The 19,861-nt window shown below is 38.8% G+C and overlaps 1 long non-coding RNA gene across 5 annotated transcripts in view; it reads right to left on the bottom strand.

Annotated features, from left to right (window-relative positions):
• LOC103875667 overlaps window positions 1-19,861 on the bottom strand; it is a 239,690-nt gene that overhangs the window by 150,837 nt on the left and 68,992 nt on the right. For 4 of the 5 annotated variants that reach the window (XR_002515585.2, XR_002515584.2, XR_002515582.2 and 1 more), the window contains one exon: window positions 430-533. This is a non-coding gene — a long non-coding RNA (uncharacterized LOC103875667). Of the gene's footprint in view, window positions 1-429; window positions 534-7,924; window positions 8,042-8,640; window positions 8,703-19,861 lie in introns of those variants that run through there. The other variant, XR_002515583.2, reaches the window with a different exon arrangement.

Genomic DNA, 19,861 nt, shown 5'->3' with positions numbered 1-19,861 from the left:
GCAAAACAATGCTACTGAAAATAAGTATGTAGGAAATCCTTTCCAAAATAATAATCTTTTTCTACTAGAAAAATCTGCAGAGGTGGCATTGAGTCGGCCTCAAGATGATAACAGCAAGAGGAATTACAAAAATGTCTGGAAAGACTCTAAGCCTCATTAGGTAAGATAAAAATTAGCATTTTTTCTAACTCCTTCATTCTTTGGAGCAAAGTTTAAAGTCTCCCTAGAATGCAGGCATTTTCCTATTGAGTTCTTGTCCTGGCTCTGCTGCTAATTAGCCTTGACCAAGTCACTTAACTTCCCAGCAACAGTTTTCTCTTCCTTTAAAAGCCAATTATAAATATTTTCCATCATGGAATTGATGGGAGGATCAAATGAGATTACGTACATAAAAGTGATTTGAAAACTGAAAAGCAAAGAACTTCTTACTATTGGATCTTGCTATTGGCAGACTATTAGTTTGAAGGATGTATCCTCTCTTAGGCAGTAAGCTCTGGGATATCAGGGACTCTCTTGTGCAATGTCCTCATTGCCTAGAACAGAGAAGAGCCCATAGTTAAGGGGAGCATATTCTTTAACATCCAAGTAGGAATACTTTTAAGGGTGAAGAGGACATTTTTAATAATTGTGCTATACAAGAGAAGGTATAAAACAGATGTATGGAATCCTATCCTAGTAGACACTCAATAAACATTTGTTGAATATAAATATTATTTGTATTATTTATTTTTATTTTTGTACTTCCTCATTGTAAATTTCTTGTCATTCTCTCTTATCTCATCCTTCCTTCACTCTCATCCAAGTTAATCTTTATTTCCAAAGCCAGAAGTCAAAGTTGATCCCATATGTAATAGCAAGGTGGCCCTTTCATTAATAGATTTTCACTACTCTGAATGTCAACCTACCTCCCAGAAATTAGAGTGACATTTTATTAATGCCGTATGTAATTTTTTAGTACCTATGACATAGCAAGCTCTGTCATAGCTGGTCAGGGGGAAGCAATGGCTAAGACAAGAAAGATCCCTGCCTTCAGAGAACTTACGTTCATGTGTAGGAAGACAGATGATATACATATAAAGATAATGATTTCAGATTCTCCGTGTTGTAAAAGGTAATAAAACAGGAAGATTTGGTAGTCAGTGATGCAGGTTTTAGAAAAGGCAATCTAGAGAAAGGAGGCGTTTCAGCTGACATCTGAATGAGCGAAAGATCTAGACATTTGAAGAGCAGAGGAAAGTGCTCAAAACAGAGAAAGCAGAAAATACACAGGCCCAAGGCGGGATGAGCTGGACAGTGCACTGAGGAAAGGAGAGCTCATGTGGCCAGAACCTGGGAAACCAAGGCAAGAGGTACAATTGTGATTGGAGAACACTGGCTTTGAATTCACACAGACCTCTGTCAGACCTTCTTATTCCTATGGTATTACCAATTACACCCTCCAAGCCTACTTTTTAGAATTAATGTGAGGATTAAACAAAAGAAATGTATTTGAAGGCTCCTACACAGTGTAGATGTCATACAAATGAAGAATGCCAAAGAGTTTCAAAATTATCTTAAGTTTCTCAAATGAAAACTCCTGAAATAATTCATGAAGGGCTGTATTTGTAACCCACTAATCTAAGGACTAGGTGTAAAAATTAAAACTAATATCATCTGTAAGGAATTGGAGGTTATATTTTTTTTTCCTGATGGTCGTTGAGAACTTATGTATGTGGTCGATCTGAATACAGATTAGCAGAATACAAATTTGAATAACCTGGCAATCATTTGTGGGAAACTCCTCTTGCACCCTTCTCTTGTGCCCTTTTCCTGTTTCCCAATCTCCTTGTCTCAGTGTTCCTTACACATACTATTAATTTTCCCACTAATATAACCGGGGCTCAGGCATTAGGTTCCCCATCTTCTTTTTAACCCTCACCACAGCCTACTCCCTTTCATAGAATAAAATACTGCCGTTTCTAAAGAAACCTCAAGCTAGTCAGTCCATATTGAAAGGGTTTAAGCTTTCTAGTTAGAACTTGGCCTTTTTGTGCTTGTCCTGCACTGCACCTGTTGTGCAGATGCCATTCCAGCCGCTCTCCACTGACATGGACAGTGTATGAAGTTCTTTGTGCAACTCTGCAGGTGCATTAATTATAGACTACCTGGATGCATCTAGAACATTTGGCAGTAGCAAGACTGCGGTTAATGTTCTGTTAAACAATGTTTCCAATGGTGTATATTGTGGAGAATTACAAGAGACAGTCAGATAATGGCTTACTATAATCCAGGAGCCATCTGATCACCTCAACTGCATCCCTACTCAATTTTGTTGCAAAATAAATCTTTTTCTTTGATAATGAGTCTTCAAAATTGGTAATAGGTATCTGCCTTGGAATAAGGTATGAGAGAGTAATATTTACTGCCACAAAAATAATTTCTAGTCAGGGAAATTCATTAGCATTACTGAAATGTTGGCTCTTGTATGAATGTGCCCTAGTTCTTCTCTGAAGCCAGGAATCCCGAAGGCATTTTCTTACTTTGATTTGAAATGTGGAAAAACTCAGCACTGCCAAAGATTGCATTTTTTAAAAAAGGTGAATCTGAGTGGATTTTCCACCAAATGCATAAGAAACCAAAGCAATTTGAGTGACCTGTATTGAAAATTTAAAAGCACTCATGTGGAATAGTCAGCGTGTAGATCTCTCATTTGAAAAAGAATAAAGGTAATTAAATCATCCTTTTTTAGTTAGTCCAAAGAATACCCACTAAGATGAAACCAGTTTGCCAGCTCATTAGGTAAAGTACATAAAGGCAGCCAAAACCATCTTAGCTCCCCGGAAGCTCAGAGAGCTTCAGGGAGTGGACCAACCAATACAGAAAGATTGGTCAGGTATGTGTCCTCTTACCCAGGGAGAACAGCATCTCCACTAGAGGAATGGCCTGTTTCCCTAGTCTTTCAACTAAATAAGAAAATGTTTTTGAGAGCAATTCTTTGACTCAGGGAGGAAGGTGCAGGTGACAGCAGGGAGGGGCTGGAGGTTTTTTTATTAGAAGGAAAAGAAACAAGAAATCACGCTGTTGAAACTCACTATTTTCAGAGAAAGAAAGTTTTCAGTTACTCATGTTCAATCATCTTGTAATAACACTGAAGGAATATCAAGGAAGTATTCCTAAAAGAAAGTTATTTAAGGCTAAGTTTGGGCAACTCCTTCAGTTACATTGGGCCATTAGTACCTAATGATAGAAGCTGTCTTGAATATGAAAAGGGATAAAGCAGAAAAAACAAGAAAGGAATGCTGGGAAACAACCAGACGTAAGTCAATACTTCAATTTCATACTTGCACTAGTTCCTCTGCTTTTCTTTGTTTCCTCTTGTTCTTCCATGTTTACCTCTTCCAAAAAAAATACAGCCCAAATCTCACCAGAAAAAAAGCTAACTTTCATGTCTCTCAGTAATTTTATTTAAAATACCATCACCATAGACTAGGAAAAGCTATTTAAATGAAACAGCATAACAGTATTCCATTTGCCTCTGGAATCATGAAATCAAATATAAGAAAATTATTTTTTTTTTCAAGTTAAAACCTTGAAGTTTCCATGGAAAACGAAGATCATATTCCCTAATCATTAACAACTATGTTGTATCCCAGCCTCAGTCTCAAATTTATTGAGTCCCATGTGTACAGTATGGGATATCTCCACTGTGATCCCTTCAAAACCAGCATTTATACTGAACCTATAACCTCCTCTTCAGATTTTTTGTCATGGCATACACAGATTCCCAGATTCTCATACTCCTACCTCCGGGATCATTGTGGAGCTACTGCTACTCTCCTTCACAAATAATTCAATCCCATATACTTCACTAAATATGTACTGAACTCTATTAAGTGCCTGAGAAATAAAGCTAAATAAAAGAACAATCCTACCTTCCAGAGACTCAGAGTGTGGTGTGAAAGAAAGACACATATGCAAGTGACTACAACACAAGTTGGACTAGGATCAGCTCTAGCGTAGACATGCAGAATGAAATGACTGAGGAGTAGAGTTTCAACAGGCAGAATGTGAGGGAAAGCATTCGAAGCAACTGTGACAACACGAGTACAAGCACAGCGTGAGAGACTAGTGAGTATATTCAAGGAAACGAAAGCGCTCGGTACATGGCGTGCCTGGTGGAATTTGGTGAGAGAAGAGGCTGGAGAGCTAAACCACGCCCTCTGTCCATCAGAGCACAGATCACACCAAATGTGATCCTTCCTTACCCTGCGTTCTTTTAACAAATCTGTTCCTATTCATGTTGCCAGGAGGAGATTTTTCAGTCCGTTCATCTCTTCATGTTTGATCTGCCTGATTACATTAAAAATCCTTAAGGAAAGAAATCATGTCTCTTTCCATGTACTCCAAACAAAAGCAAGTATCGTGCACAAAAAGCATGCTTCACTTCTTGGAGATTCTAGTGGAGATACTTGGCGTATTGCTCCAGAGCCCAGGGTTTTTAAAGCAATTTTCTTCACATGTGAAGACTTCAGTAGAGAAGAAAACATCCTTAGGAAGTATCATGAGTTACCAACATGGGGGCAAGGGAGGGGAATCTAATTTTTGCTATTTAGAAGCAGGCCTAGAAGTGTATAATATTCATGATTCCCTGATTATTACAAGATGGGAAAAATCATGGAATGCTAAAAAAGAAAAAAGAAAAAAGAAACCTCCTACTGTCTAAACAACCATCTCAAGCTAGATACAATAGATTATGAAAATCAAACTTCAAGATCTACTAAAATCATCAGTCTGAGACATCTTATTCTCTTTTTATCTCCTCCCTATAACAATATTTCACAGTTCAAGTTTTGTCATCACTTGTCCTTTTTACAATCTTTTTCACAATTTTAAAGAATGTAACATGCGTTCTGTAGAAGAAAAAAAAGACAGGATTGCACCAGATTTACTCTGACCTTTTTAAGGTTCCAAATTTAGTTAGTTAGCCATTTCTATCCTCCTAGCTTTTCAGAAGCTCATGTGTTAGAACTAAAAATGGCAAACCTCTCCAAATTACCAGCATTTAAAAGGTTAAACAGTTTATTTTTATCCCACTAGCAGAGCATGAAAGCTCCAGTGTGTTCAGACTTGCTATGACAAAGATCACAGCAAGAATCCAGAAATTATCTGTTTTTAACCCTTTCCATTTACAATCCTCAGATCTCACTCTGGGGATTTTCTTCCCAAATTTTGCAAGCTGTTAGACGGTGGCTCTCAGAATCAGTCAGCTAAAGTCCTGTGGTGCAAGGCTACTACCTTTCTTCCTCAGAGTAGATCATCTTGGTCCGTAGGAGTCCAGAGTGCAGAATTCAAAGACTCCTAAGTATGGAACTCTCACTGCAGCATATGGACTCCACCCTCTGGGCTACTTCAAGGAACATCTGATTTTTCTATGTAGGGCAGTTTTCCCTCAAATGAACATTCTGATTTAGGTAGATAGATTGCTTTTTTCGTGGCCAGAAATAAATATTTTCAACGATATTGAGTGAAGCAAGAACCAGACTCACATACCTTTTGTGTAAGGAGACACAATTTCATAGAAAAAAACAGGAACTTTGGAAGTAAATACTGTTTACATAATATATATTTTGCTTCTCGCTCTCTCAAACTCTCTCTCTCTCTCTCTGATTAATTCTCACAATTGCTTTTTAAAATTCACCATTTTAGGGCACACAGGCAAAAAGCGAGAACCCCAACAGTAATAGCAGAGGCTTTGTCTTGATACCTATCAATTACTCTTGTGTAAGACTTCTTTTTAAAGATAAATGGGGGTCACCAAGAGGGAAGGCTTGGCAAAGGAAGGGAAATTAATCTACAGGTGCTCCTCGACTTCGCATGGGCCTGCAATCCCGATACAGTTCTTAACAGCCTTGTTTCTTGATTCCCTTCCACCTGAGTACTTTCAATTTTCTACCAAAATAGCCATGGCTTGTCTTTTCCTACCCATTTCGAAACCTGCTTTCAGAGCACATAAATGGGTGGCATAATTTTCAAGCATGAGAAAAGTGAACTACCCACTCTCACAAAACAAAGCCTGCTGGGCTGTTAAAAAATGAAAGAATTAAAACAGAGTTTTTTGTTTCTGATACGAGAATGCTTGGTCTGGCCTTCGGAGGCATGGCTTAGGCTTTTGTGACCCATGCTCTGAAAGCCAGACTAGAAAGCAGAGTCAGGATGTGTAGTTAAAATACAGGTATTAGATAAAGAAATTCACGACTTATGCAAAACTGATTCTCTCTGGGGTCCTAAAAACTACGCCTCTATTCTCAGAAAACGAAAATGTAAGTGATAATAATGTGTTACATTCCTTGAATATATCAGCCGTACAAAACCACTGCTAGCCTAGGTTTTAAAAAATGTATTTGCTCTCTTCAAGGAATCTTTCTGCATAATATAAAAGTTCTCTTTTTTGCCACCTTTTTGAACACAGGGATGATGAAAACGCAGAGAAGTCAAATCTTATGTAGAGTTAAGTTCTAAATTCAGGATATAAGGTGAAAATTACATAGTTGAAATTACCCTTGAAAATCCCTCAAATTATCCATAAAGTAGAGTATACATATTTTTGTATGTACAACATTATACAGTAATTTTTATTCATGCTAAATTATGGGAACTTCAACACTGGATTAATGGAAGGAATAAAAAGAAAATCTATGCAACTCTCTGGACATTCAAAATATTCTGTAGGAAAAGATACGGCATTGTAAATCTTCTTTTTGCTTCCTTGATTTGCTCTATATCCCCTTAATATTTATCTTCTATAACCCTAATACATGTTAATAGATTTTTTTGTGTGTGCGAGGATTATCCAAGTTAGTAGAGCCAAATCCTACCCCAAAACATATGTATGGAGGCTTGATATCATCGCTTGTGATCAATTATGATTTTATAATCCTGACAACTCTAATAATGCTATAAAATGTATTCAAATTCATTACATTATCTGCTTCTTATTAAGTAATGGGGACAGGTATGAGCATTGTCGATTGTAGATGAAGGGAAGATGACCTGGAGTTTAAGCTTCTTGTTCAAGGGCACACTGCTCATTAAGGGCAGAACAGGGGATTAAAACCAGATTATCTCATTCCTAGTTTAGTGCTTCTGCCAAAGGATCAGAAGAAGGCAATTGACACAGAAACAATGTACCTTCATTTGGGAGACTGTAGGGTATTTAAAAAAAAAAAATCAAGAGGAAGGAAGGAAAAGCAAAGCCTGTTGTGGTCACCCACTTTAAGATACATCTTTTGGAGGAGAAAAGGATTTATGAATTAACAAAGACAAAATAAAAAATATGGGTGATTTATGAGGATTCTAGGAAAAAAAGAGGAGATAAAATCCCAGTAATCTGGCAATGTTTGGAATGTCAGTTATTTAGAAAGACTTACACTGACACCAACCACAGCTGAAATACTTTTTGCACATACCCTTAAAAGCTTTGCAAAATATATCAAGGGAAAAGAAGAAAAGAGAAGGAGAATAAAGAAAAGAAGGAATAGAAGAAAAACACAGAGATATATCCTCAGAGATAATTTCTGCTGAACCTAGAACCCACTGAGAGCCTACACCCTTCTCTCAACTACTCTCATCTCTCAACTACTCCTTACCCCAACACTCACATGCAAACACACAATAATCACCCACATTTATGTTTACGAAGTGTGGAGAAAAGGGAATTCCACTTTTACAGTATTGAATAAAAATTGACATGATTACATAAGCACCCAAAGGGTTGGTGTTCTATAGGAAGGTTCTGTTTTAAAGCTGGATGAGAGAAAGGACTGCTCTTTGGTACTGAGGAAATCCATTTTGATTTTATCCAGTTTCCATTTTGCTTTAATCTAATGAGAAAATAGTCCATGCTGGTAGTAACCAAAGGAGTTATTTTTTTCCAGATTAGGATTACCTTGCCCATTTTCTTGAATTAGATGCAGACATTCTCATTTCAGTTTCCATAACGAAATAAAAAAATTAGTTGTGCCCAAATTCTTCTTGGAGTAATGGTACAAAATAATCTGTTTTGCTAAAAAATAAGAAAATTATTTTATCATCCAAATAAACAAATGCATTATAATTAGTATGAATGTGGACTTGAGGGGATCCAGTGCATCACACAAGGAAATGTTAACCACTCATATTTGTAAGGAGGTGAAGAATGTAAGGAGTGCTACAATTCTGTTAGTAAGAAACTCGAAGGAAAGAAAACATGGATGAGAATGCTGAAAACAGAGGAGGAGAGAAGAATCAGCAAGAGGGAATTCCAAAAGAAAGTGGCCAGTGAAAATTTTACTATGGTGGAGCTACTGAAGAACATTTTAAGAATGAAATTTTCTACCATTGTTATCATTTAAATTGCTTATTTGATTTAAAGCTTCCCACTCTCTCTCCCCATTCCAATATGTGTATGCATGACCCTGTGTGTGTATATGTGTGTGTGTGCATATTACATTGTAGTTAAAGTATATTATCTTTACAAATGTTTTGTATAAAAGAGATTTTGGTGAAATCAATGAGTTGAGTTTCTCATTTTTGTTTTCTAAGAGTAGGATAAAGGAAACAGAGAAGCAGAGGGCACAGTTTGCACTCATTCCTCCATTTAATCAGAAAATAGTAATTGCATACTTGCTATTCTAGGCAAGGAGGATGGAGACAGAAGTTTCCTTTCCTCACAGGGCTTCGATTCTAGAAAGTAAGAGAGCTAACAATAAATCAAAACATAAAATAATGCCAGGAAATACTAAGAAAGATTAAAAAAAAAAAGTTAAAGCAACTAGATAAAAAATGATATGTTACAAGGAACAGTAAGTATTTCCACTGACTTCTCATCTGCAAAAGGTAAATTCAGAGGCAACGGAACAACACCTCTAAGGTGCTAACAAACAGTAATTGTCAGTTCAGAATTTTATATCACAAAACTATCTTTCAAAAATAGGGTGAAATATAAACTTTTTCAGATTTAGAAAAAGCTGAGCAAATTCACTGCTGGGAGATGTACATTAAAGGAAGTTCTTCAAACCAAAGGAAAATGAGACCAGATATAAAGCAAAATCTATAGAAAAGAATGAAGAGCAACCACAATAGTAATTAAGTGTGTAAATGAAAGACTTCATTTTCTTCTTGAAACTTTCTTAAACGACCATTGAATTTTTATAACAAAACTATGGTGATGAAGTGCAGTGGCATCTTGTGTAGAGGAGCAGTGATACAAATGTTTTCTAGCTTGATCTACGTAGGATTATAGAGTGTTTACATAAGTTAAAAATTCATCAAATTTATGCAAGTTATACCTCATTTACTGCATGTAATTCTTCCTCAGTAAAGTATTATTAGAATAAAAGACCACAAGGACACAGAAAGATTTAAAGTTCAGTGATAGAAAAAGATATAACAGGAATATATAATAAAAGAAAGCAGTGTGGCTGTGTTAATATTAGTCTAAATGGTCTCTAAGGAAAAATTATTATAGCTAAAAAAGATGTGTTATATAATAATAAAATATTTAATGCACCAAGAAGATTTTAAAATGTAACCTCACAATATAAAGCAAGAATGAACACAACTATGAAATAAAAACAGAAAAATCTACCTCCAACATAAGATACTTCAACATATCTTTCTCAGGAATTGACAGATCAACAGAAGGAATTTTAGTAAGTTGTATAAAATGTAAACAATAGGCCGGGCGCAGTGGCTCACGCCTGTAATCCCAGCACTTTGGGAGACCAAGGTGGGAGGATCACCTGAGGTGGGGAGTTCAAGACCAGCCTAATCAACATGGAGACACCCCGACTCTACTAAAAATACAAATTAGCCAGGCATGACTGTGCATGCCTGTAATCACAGCTACTCAGGAGGCTGAGGCAGGAGAATAGCTTGAACCCGGGAGGCGGAGTTTGCAGTGAGCCTGAGCGGAGGTCACGCCATTGTACTCCAGCCTGGGCAACGAAAGCAAAACTCCATCTCAAAACAAACAAACAAAAAAAGTAAACAATACAATTAATAAGTTTTATCTAAAGGGCATATGTAGACTATTCAACACAACAATTAGAAATTGTATTAGTCCATTTTTATACTGTTTAAAAGAACTTCTCGATACTGGGTCATTCATAACAGCAAGAGGTTTAATTGACTCACAGTTCAGCATGGCTGGGGAGGCCTCAAGAAACTTACCATCATGGCAGAAGACAAAGAGAAACCAAGGCACCTTCTCCACAAGGTGGCAGGAAGGAGAAGTGCCAAGTGAACAGGGAAGAGCCCCTTACAAAACCATCAGATCTTGTGAGAACTCACTCAGTATCCCATGAACTGCATGAGGAAAACCACCCCCATGATTCAATTACCTTCACCTGGTCTCTGTCATGACATGTGGGGATTATGGGGATTACAATCCAAGATGAGATTTGGGTGGGGTCACAAAGCCTAGCCATAGCAGAGAAGCCTTTTTTTTTTTTTTCCCCAGGTACAAAGGGTACATATACAACAACTGACTATGTGTCAGGCCATAATTATAACAACCCTCAACCAATTCCACTGATTGCAACACAATCAACATTTAAAAGTCAGTCATCAAAACCCTAGTAGTTAAGAAATCTTAAAAAACGCATTTCTAAAGTACTCATGCATCAATAATAATAATGGAAATAAGAGAATCAAATTTGAGACTTTTGCCATCAATTAGACCAGAGAATGGTGTGGTTGTTAAAAAAGAAAGTGGAATTCCTTTTTGTTTTAAGACGGGAGATATATGGTGTGTTTGTGTAATGATGAGGAAGCATCCTCAGAACGCAGGGAGAAATGATGATGCTGGTAGGGTAATGGGAAAGGCAGAGTCCTTAGTCCTTAAGTATTGTTAGTATAAAAATCCATAAGGACACAGGAGGACTTCACTTTAGGGCAAAGTGAAATGGAATAGAATTCTGCCTGCAGGTGGAGAGGTTTCCCTTAGCGTCCATCCATTCAAACGTGAAGAAAGGCAGAGGCTTTGGGAACACAGGTGGGTAGATGGGGACATTTAGCAGGGAACAGATTAGAAGTGATCCTCTGATTTTTTTTTTGAGAAAGAGTCTCACTCTGTCACCCAGACTGGAGTGCAACGGTGTGATCTGGGCTCACTGCAAGCTCTGCCTCCCAGGTTCAAGCGATTCTCCTTCCTCAGCCTCCCAAGTAGCTGGGATTATAGGCGTGCACCACCACGTCTGGCTAATTTTTGTATTTTTAGTAGAGACGGGGTTTCACCATATTGTTCAGGCTGGTCTTGAACTCCTGACCTTGTGATTCGCCTGCCTCGGCCTCCCAAAGTGCTGGGATTACAGGCATGAGCCACCACGCCCGGCCAGTCCTCTGATTTTTAAAAATATTTTCTCAGTAAAATAAGCAGCAAGGCAATCAGTTGTAGTGAACAGTAGAGAAGGGATGTTAGAGACTTCAGGGGAAAGGACAATGTGTGTGGTCTTTGTCTTGGAGAGTGGGATAAGAAATTGGCCAGGGAAATACAGTGAGGCAACTATAAGAGCCCTCTTGATTTTATTACTCATAAATTTAAAGGGAATCCAGTCAGCTAGCCAGTCTGTTTCTTTCCCTAGCTGTGATAAACTGTTCTGCTGCATTGTGAAGTGTGCAGTGACCTGGACATATGCCCAAAGGATGGGATTTTGTCAAGAGAGGAAGGAGGAGAAATAAACCATCAAGAGAGAGGACAGAAGAGATCACAAAGATGAACAGAGTCTAAACTGGGTAAAAGGAATGTAAGACACAAGGAATGAAATCAGTGTAACAGCAATTGGGTCAAATGTGATATGAATGTATAAGTCCACCAGTGCATTTCAGAAGTCTTCGGAGATTTTTTTAATCTCTTGAGGTCATGGAAATAGGGATTCTAGTTTATTTTCACCATATTTCAAGAAGCAAGGGTGTCACCTGGCATCTAAAATGGAAGGTTTTAAGCCACATTATGTATTTTATCAAATTTGATTTTCAGAACCTGAATAAATTAGAGTTAAAATCCCTAGTGGGCAAGAACTATTGTTTATCTTGATCACTGCCATATTTTTGGCTTTTAGTCAAGTTCCTGGCCCACAGTACGTGCTTCATAAGTATGTGTTCAATATATTAATTAATCCCAAATTTACAGATTAAGAGATGGAAGTCAGAATGGTTACAGAACTTTTCCAAGGTCCAAGAGACAAAAATAAATGAAGCCACTCTAGGACTCAGTCTTATGACTCTTCTTAGACCAGCTCCCTTTCCACTTGCTGGTGCTACTCTTGGATTATACAAGACTGAGAGAAAGGTGAAGAACTGTCCTAAAGAAACCAGCTTACCCTCCTACGTTATCCCTTTGTACTCCTTGTACTGTCTAGCTAAAGTACAAGGCATCTGAGGGACTGGGGTAGACTTGAGGGGGAAAACACAGCAGATGATCTGATACAGATGCATATAGAGTGGTGGCTTTCAAAACTTTTAAACTGTGATCCACTGATTGTATATACATATTATATCACAACCCAGCACAAGTATTTGCATACACACACACACTGAAAAAAAGTTTCCCGAAGTAATACTTACCTTGACTTCTGGCTACTAATCCTTACTTATAAGAGATAAACTCTGATATTTTCTGTCCTATTCTATTATTTCTATATTATTCCATTCTTTTAAAAATGGTAGTAGCAACCAACATATGATTTCACAACCTTAGCAGGCAGTAATCTAACATTTGAAAAATACTATATAGAATGATTTATGTAAGTCCATGCCATTCTTTCCTCCTGCTTTCCAAGTTGAAGGAGTGGTCTCAACAGTTTTTTACAGACTACAGGATAGCTCATAGTCATCATCATGATGCAGTCATTCTACATTTGTAAAATATTTTGTCATCTTCTGAATGCTGATTCCCACTTTCTTTTCTATACAACACCCCTAGACCTGTGATTTAGGCAGAGAGATGCATTATCCATATTTTATAGCTTAGGAAAATAAAGTTCAAAGATGCTAAGTACCTTGACCACAATCACACAGTCAATTAGCAGCAGACCTATAACTGGTAACTGAGTGTTCTGCCCCCAAACCAGTATCTCTTTTAACTGTGTCTCTATCACCAAAACCCAAATTGTTACACAAGAAGCACTGAATTCTACCAGATTTCTGGATAAAGTAAAATGTGGGTAAAACAAATTCAAAAAGGAATTTGGCAGAAAGTCAAAGGAGTCGGGAGAGGCCTGCTCTAAGGCATCTGGGAGGCCAAGTAAATGCAATGCCCTATAGACAAAGGGATATCTTAATGCATATGTATACGAATACATGCAAGGTAGCTAGTTTATTACCAAGATCACTTAAACCTGTAAGTGCTTATTTTTACTTGTTGCCTGATTTATGTGGGACTGGCATTCAGACTTAAAACAAATCTCTTTGTACTAAATATAAAGTTAATAGATGTTTTCAACAATAAAACATGAAAAAGAAAGGAGCTATTCAAAAAACGTCTTGCCATTCTATTTTTTTAAAAATCATGTCTTCATTTTCCTTGGCATCCTGAGAAATATTCCCTCAGGAAATTAAAAATCGTCCACCATTGTATACTTATCTTTCTACCCTGTTACAATTACAGAAGCGTTGAGATTCAAAAGACAAAGGCTTAACTGTTTTCAGAGACAAATTTATTACCTGTAAGAATATAGACCATTTCTTGTATTCATATACACCTTTCAGATCCTAGGTAAAATAGATGGTGATAACAAAATAAGCCCCAACTTAGACTGAAGAATCACAGAATATGAACAAGCACTGGTTCCAGATAAAGAACAAAAGGAAGCACATGTGTTTTCCTCACAACATTGTCTGATGTTGCTAGAAAGCTCACACACAACAGGAATACATTTTGGGAGCTCTTTGCATTGCCAGCCTTGGTGAAGCAACTTCTTTTTAAGATTTATCAAGCATAAAGTGAGGCCGCTTCTATAAAGGATAAACTACTCTGGAAATGCAGTAATACCGATCAAAAGGTTGTCTCAAGGAAGGTTTTAAGAATGCTCATTGGAAGCCAATAGATGGGTCAGAACTTGGAAACTACATTGAAAGAATCTTGAATTTGCAATTTTAGGAAACGCTTTCAAGGTGACATAAGGACAGCCCTTTGGAATTGATTTTAGAAAATGGAAAGCAGGTTTGGTGCCTCCATATGGGAAACCAAAGATTTAATTGGAAAACAACTTAACATTGTCTGCTACGTTATAGTGGTTCTTTTGTTATGTAGTGTTTTTATTATTTTTAACTACTCTCTTTGTATAATCTTGTCCTGTGTTTACTCTACAGTTTCCTTTTGTTTTCTTGTCAACACACTGACTACAGACAAGAAGACTATTATTTTAGCTTACTCAGTGGCTCTTACATTGTTCATTGAGAAGATCACATCACATCTTAACACAGATGTTGGCAACATGTCTTGCCTGAAAAATGCGAACTGATTTTATTTTTTCATTACAGCGTTCAGCTCATTTATTTTGTAAGTGGACTCAAACGTCCTTTAAAAAATCTGAAAGTTTTGAAATATAAGATAATGTGAGTATGCCGGTTTTAAATGTCCTTTATTAAGGTTAGGAAAGAGACATAAATATCCACGATACTATTAAGATATACAAGTCATTTTCTAAGATTAGGAAATACTCTACATAAACTCCCCCTTCCCTTTCTTCCTTACTTCCTCCCCTTCCCCTTCCTTCCTTTCTTTCTTTCTTTCTTTCTTTCTCTCTTTCTTTCTTTTTTTTTTGACAGAGTCTCGCTCTGCCACCCAGGCTGGAGTGCAATGGCAGGATCTCGGCCCACTGCAACCTCTGCCTCCCAAGTTCAAGCAATACTCCTGTCTCAGCCTCCCGAGTAGCTGGGACTACAGGTGCATGCCACCACGCACGGTTAATTTTTGTATTTTTAGTAGAGACAGGGTTTCACTATATTGGTCAGGCTGGTCTGGAATTCCCGATTTCAGGTGATCCACCTGCCTTGACCTCCCAAAGTGCTGGGACTACAGGCATAAGCCACCGTGTCAGCCTTTTTTTTTTTTTTTTTTTTGAGACAGGGTCTTTCTTTCTCACCAAGGCTGTACAGTGGCACAATCTTGTCTCACTGCAGCCTTGACCTCTCAGGCTGAAGCAATCCTCCCACCTCAGTCTCCCAAGTAGGTGGGACCACAGGCGTGTGCCACCACATCTGCCTAATTTTTGTATTTTTTGTAGAGAAAATTTTTTGTATACCTTATTGCTTAAGCTGATCTCAAACTCCTGGGCTCAGGTGATCCACCCATCTTGATCTCCCAAAATGCTGGGCTTACAGGTGTGAGCCACCTCACCCTGCCTGCATCCCACTTTCAATTACTAAGCCTCCACAGTGAAAACTGTTATACCATGTGGAAACCTCAAAGAGTTTTTATTTCTAGTCCATGTGCTTCAGGGCAGGCTCCCTGTCTGTTTCAGAAGTGACCGTAGTACTGCCCTGTGAATCCTGATTGGTTCAAAGTTGGGCATGTGACACAGCGAGACCAATCTGAGGGATTTTTGCTCTGCAGAACTTTGGCGGGGATGGTTAGGAAAAGGGCATTCTTTCTTTTTTATCTGCGATAAAAGTGGTTCTAGACCTTATAGGTACCATCTCTACCAATGCATGAAGAGAGTTTGCCTGAGAAGGAAGCCAACTTGGAAAAAAACAAAGCCAGAGTTCGAAAGAGCAGTGCCCTAATGATAGCATTTCACCTTGTATTAATGGATCCAGCTATGCTGGAAGCTGGATGTGGACTTTGAGTTCCTCGCTTTTTTTTTCCTTTCTTTGTTTTTGAGACAGAGTCTCACTCTGTGGCCCAGGCTGGAGTGCAGTGGCGCGATCTCGGCTCACTGCAACCTCCACCTCCCAAGTTCAAGCGATTCTCCTGCCTCAGCCCTTTTATATGCTCTGGATTCCTGTCACTTGCAAACAAAATGTCTCTGGCAAATGTTATAGATAGCCAAAAAGGTTAAGCGTTGCCTTTCATTCTATGCCACCTTCACAGAAAGTGATTGAAAACAATAATGTGTGGGGTTATTTTTGTTTGTTTGTTTGTTTCTCCCACTGGCCCTTTGGGCTTCCTTTTCCCTACTCTGGGTCTCCTCTTGGCCCCATACCAACTGCACTTCTACAGTTCTCTGTGCACCAGTCTCCTCTTATCCTAATCAGAACCTGCTCACAAAGGGAGCTCTGATAGAAATCATTTCTATTTTAGTGTAAACATATTCACTAACAACCCTTTTAGGAGTATTTGCATGTTAAGACTGATCTCCAATTATAGAGCAAAAGTCATATTAGGGCATTGCATGTGATCTTATTTTATTTCTGTGACACAAATACCTAAGCTCCAGGGCTATAAATCTCAGGTCACATTTTGCTCTGTTATCTTCTTCATCTTCAAGAACCTAGTATCAAGTCATAATTTTTAAAAGTTCATTTGCATTATCTTTTAAATTTGCCTTTTTATCTCATTCAACTTCTAACATTTAAGCCCTAGAGAATTTATTCTTATAGTTAATCTCCCCACCTTGCCTCCTTCTTATTTATCCTATTATCAAAATAATAATTCTCAATCATTCTCACAGTGTCATATTAATGGAAGAGGTGGCCCATCGGGAGTGGCCACTGCCAAGATGCTGGCTGCAGTGAGGAGGCATGGCCAGGGCTGTGTGCTCTACTGAGCAGGCAGGAGCCCATGCCCTCTGGGGCACAGCTGCAGCCACTCAAGCCATGGCTGTGGACCCAGACATCTCTGCATTCTCAGGGACCCAGGAAGGATCCCCCTGCCCCTGCAGGTTTGGAAGTGCCTGCTCCTGCTGCCAGGCCTCTCTCCACTCCCAGCACCCACTCCAATCTTAGTGCAAAGTTGAGGCCGAGCCCAGGTGCTATAGTAATCCAGCCAGGTGTGTGCACGCTCAGGGCAGCACTGACACACTAGCTCCCTGACACCTTGGCTGTCTCAGACTTTAGGTACCAATAAGCACTGGAAGGAGGCCCAGGGGGTGCTGAGGGCAGCTCAACGCTGACCTGCAGGCACCCCTTGGCATGAACAACCTGGACACCATGAACAGTGGCAGGAGGCAGACAGGCTCCAGAACAGAAAGAGACAGGTCCCTGGTGAAGACCCACCTTCAAGCTGGGGGAAGGCCTGAAACCTGGGGGCTAGGCTGCCAGTCCCATGGATCAGAGTAAGAACTTATGGTCCTTTTTCCACGTCCATCCATGGCCTCCTACGGACCAAACAGCACCCACTTCCTCCCCTCTGAAGCCCATAAAAACCCCAGACTCAAACAGCCTTGAGCACTGGATGGGACGACCAGCTGTGGAAAGGAGCTATTCACTCTAGGGTCTCCTTTCTGCTAAGAGCCAAACACTCAATGGGGAGACCTGCCTGCAGAGAGGAGCTAAGCACTCCAGGGTCTCCTCTCTGCTGAGAGCTGAACACTTGTTGGGACACCTTGCCTGCAGAGAGGAGCTACCCACTGTGGGTCTCCTCTGAGCTGCTCTGTTGTTTGATAAAGCTCCTCTTCAACTTGCTCACCCTCAACAGGTCCACATACCTTATTCTTCCTGGACACAGGACAAGAACTCAGGACCTGCCAAGTGGTGTGGCTAAAGGAGCTATAACACAAACAGGGCTGAAACACACCCCTTGCTTGCCATGTTGCGGGTGACAAGAAGGAGAGAAGAGAGAAGGAGGGAAGAGCTCCCTCAGGGAGCCCAGACCTAGGAAATTCCTGATACAGGGCTGTGACACTGTCTTTGGGGCTCTGCAGTTCCTGGTGTCCCCAAGCTTCTGGCCACCACTGTATTCTCCAGTGCCAGCTGTGGAAGCTGCCTGCTTACAGTACACCTGGTCCAGCCACAGTCTTGCAGGGAGCAGACACCTATGCTGGCTCCTAGATGCCCAAGCAAAACTTGGGCAAAGGTGCCACTGGCCACAGAGATTTCCATCCAAAGAAGCAATACTCCAAGAGTCCCGTGACAGTATTAACAGTGATCTCATCTTCCCAGTTACTCAGGCCTAGAAACTAGGATGAAGTACCTATTCTTTTGTCATTCTTTGCATTTAGCTGGGTACCAAGTCCTGTCCAGTCTACCTACATAAGGTCATCTCTAAGTATGTTCACTGGAGGGGCTGACAGATGAGAAGATAGTTTAACAAAAAGAAATGCAAATGATCCTTAGCCACATAAAATCATACTCAGTTTCATTAATAATAAAAATGCACATTAAAATTGCACCATGAAGACCTACTAGAATGACTATATTCACATACACACACACAACAGAAAATCACAAGTGTTGACAAAGATGTGGAGAAACTGAAATTGCTGTTGGGAATGTAAAATGGTACAGCAGCTGCGGAAAACCATTTGGCAGTTCCTCAAAAAGTTAAACATAGAATTACCATATGGCCCAGCAATTCTACTCCTTTGGGGTATGATATATACCCATAAGAATTGAAAACACGAACTAGACATTTGTACGCCTATGTTCATAGCTGCATTATTTACAATAGCCAAAAGGTGGAAACAACCCAAGTATTCATGAACAGATGAATGAATAAACAACATGTGGCACAGAGAATACATACAATGGATTATTATTCAGTGATGAAAGGAAAGAACGTCTGATACAACATGGATGGACCTTAAAAACATTAAGCTAAGTGAAATAAGCCAGTCACAAAAGGGCAAATACTGATTGCACTTATACAAAATATCTAGAATAGGCAAATTCATAGAGCCAGAAAATAAAGTGGAGGTTAACAGGTGTAGGGGAGGGAAGATTTATAAATTATTGTTTAATAGTTACAGAGTCTCTATTTGCAGTGATAGAAAAGATTTGGAAGCTGATAGTGGTGATAGTGGTTACACAACACTGTGAATGTACTTAATGACACTGAACTGTACACTTAAAAATAGTTAAAATGCATATTTTGTGTTATATATATTTTATCACACAATGTTTTGAATTATGCTATGATACTTCTCTGCTGTTAAACTGATGAAGGTCTAATAATTTGACACCACAGTTTTGTGTTGAAGCCACATAGAAATTGGTAGTACACACAATGCCAGTAGGGATGTAAAAAGGCTACAACTCTTATATACGAGAATGTTTAAATATCTAGCAAAAATGTCAGATGCCCAAGGTGGCTCATGTCAGCACTATTTATAACAGCAAAAGACTGGAAACAAGCTGAATGGCCATGAATAGGGAATGTAGTTGACTCTTGGGTTCCTAAACTTTCTTGATTCACAGAATTCTTAATGAGTCAGTAATTTTTTTTTTCTTTTTAATGGCACACTTTGACCAAAAGAAATACTTAACAGTTTTGTTTATTAAGTAGCTGGACCCGAACAACTTAATAAATATTTCTCTCTTAACATCTTAGTAGCTATTTGAAAAAAAATACACATAAGTTGAAATAAAAGACAATATTTCTACTTCATTGTTAAATAACCAGAATTACTTAGCTAGACAATGTGTATGCCATTTGTATACAACACAGTTTCTTAAACCTTGAACTCAGATTAAATCCCACCTGATTTTTATGCCACATTGATTTTCATGTGGTATTTGCTTTCTATCATAGTAACAACCAAAAACCCAGCTTTGCAAAGATAAGACACCATCAGAAGGAAGAAAGCACAAACTACTGTTGAAACAGTGATTTACCTAAAGCCAGTTTTTTGTGCAGTTCCTGACAAATACTAAAAATTACTGTGTTTCTGTAAATAATTTGAAATACCCCACATTGCCCCTGAGAATTTACTGTGGTACGCTGGGGATCAATAAAACGTACATC

This window comes from Papio anubis, chromosome 9 (assembly GCF_008728515.1).
Source record: "Papio anubis isolate 15944 chromosome 9, Panubis1.0, whole genome shotgun sequence".
Classification (NCBI taxonomy): Eukaryota; Metazoa; Chordata; class Mammalia; order Primates; family Cercopithecidae; genus Papio; species Papio anubis.
This window is presented reverse-complemented; position numbering and strand designations above follow the sequence as displayed.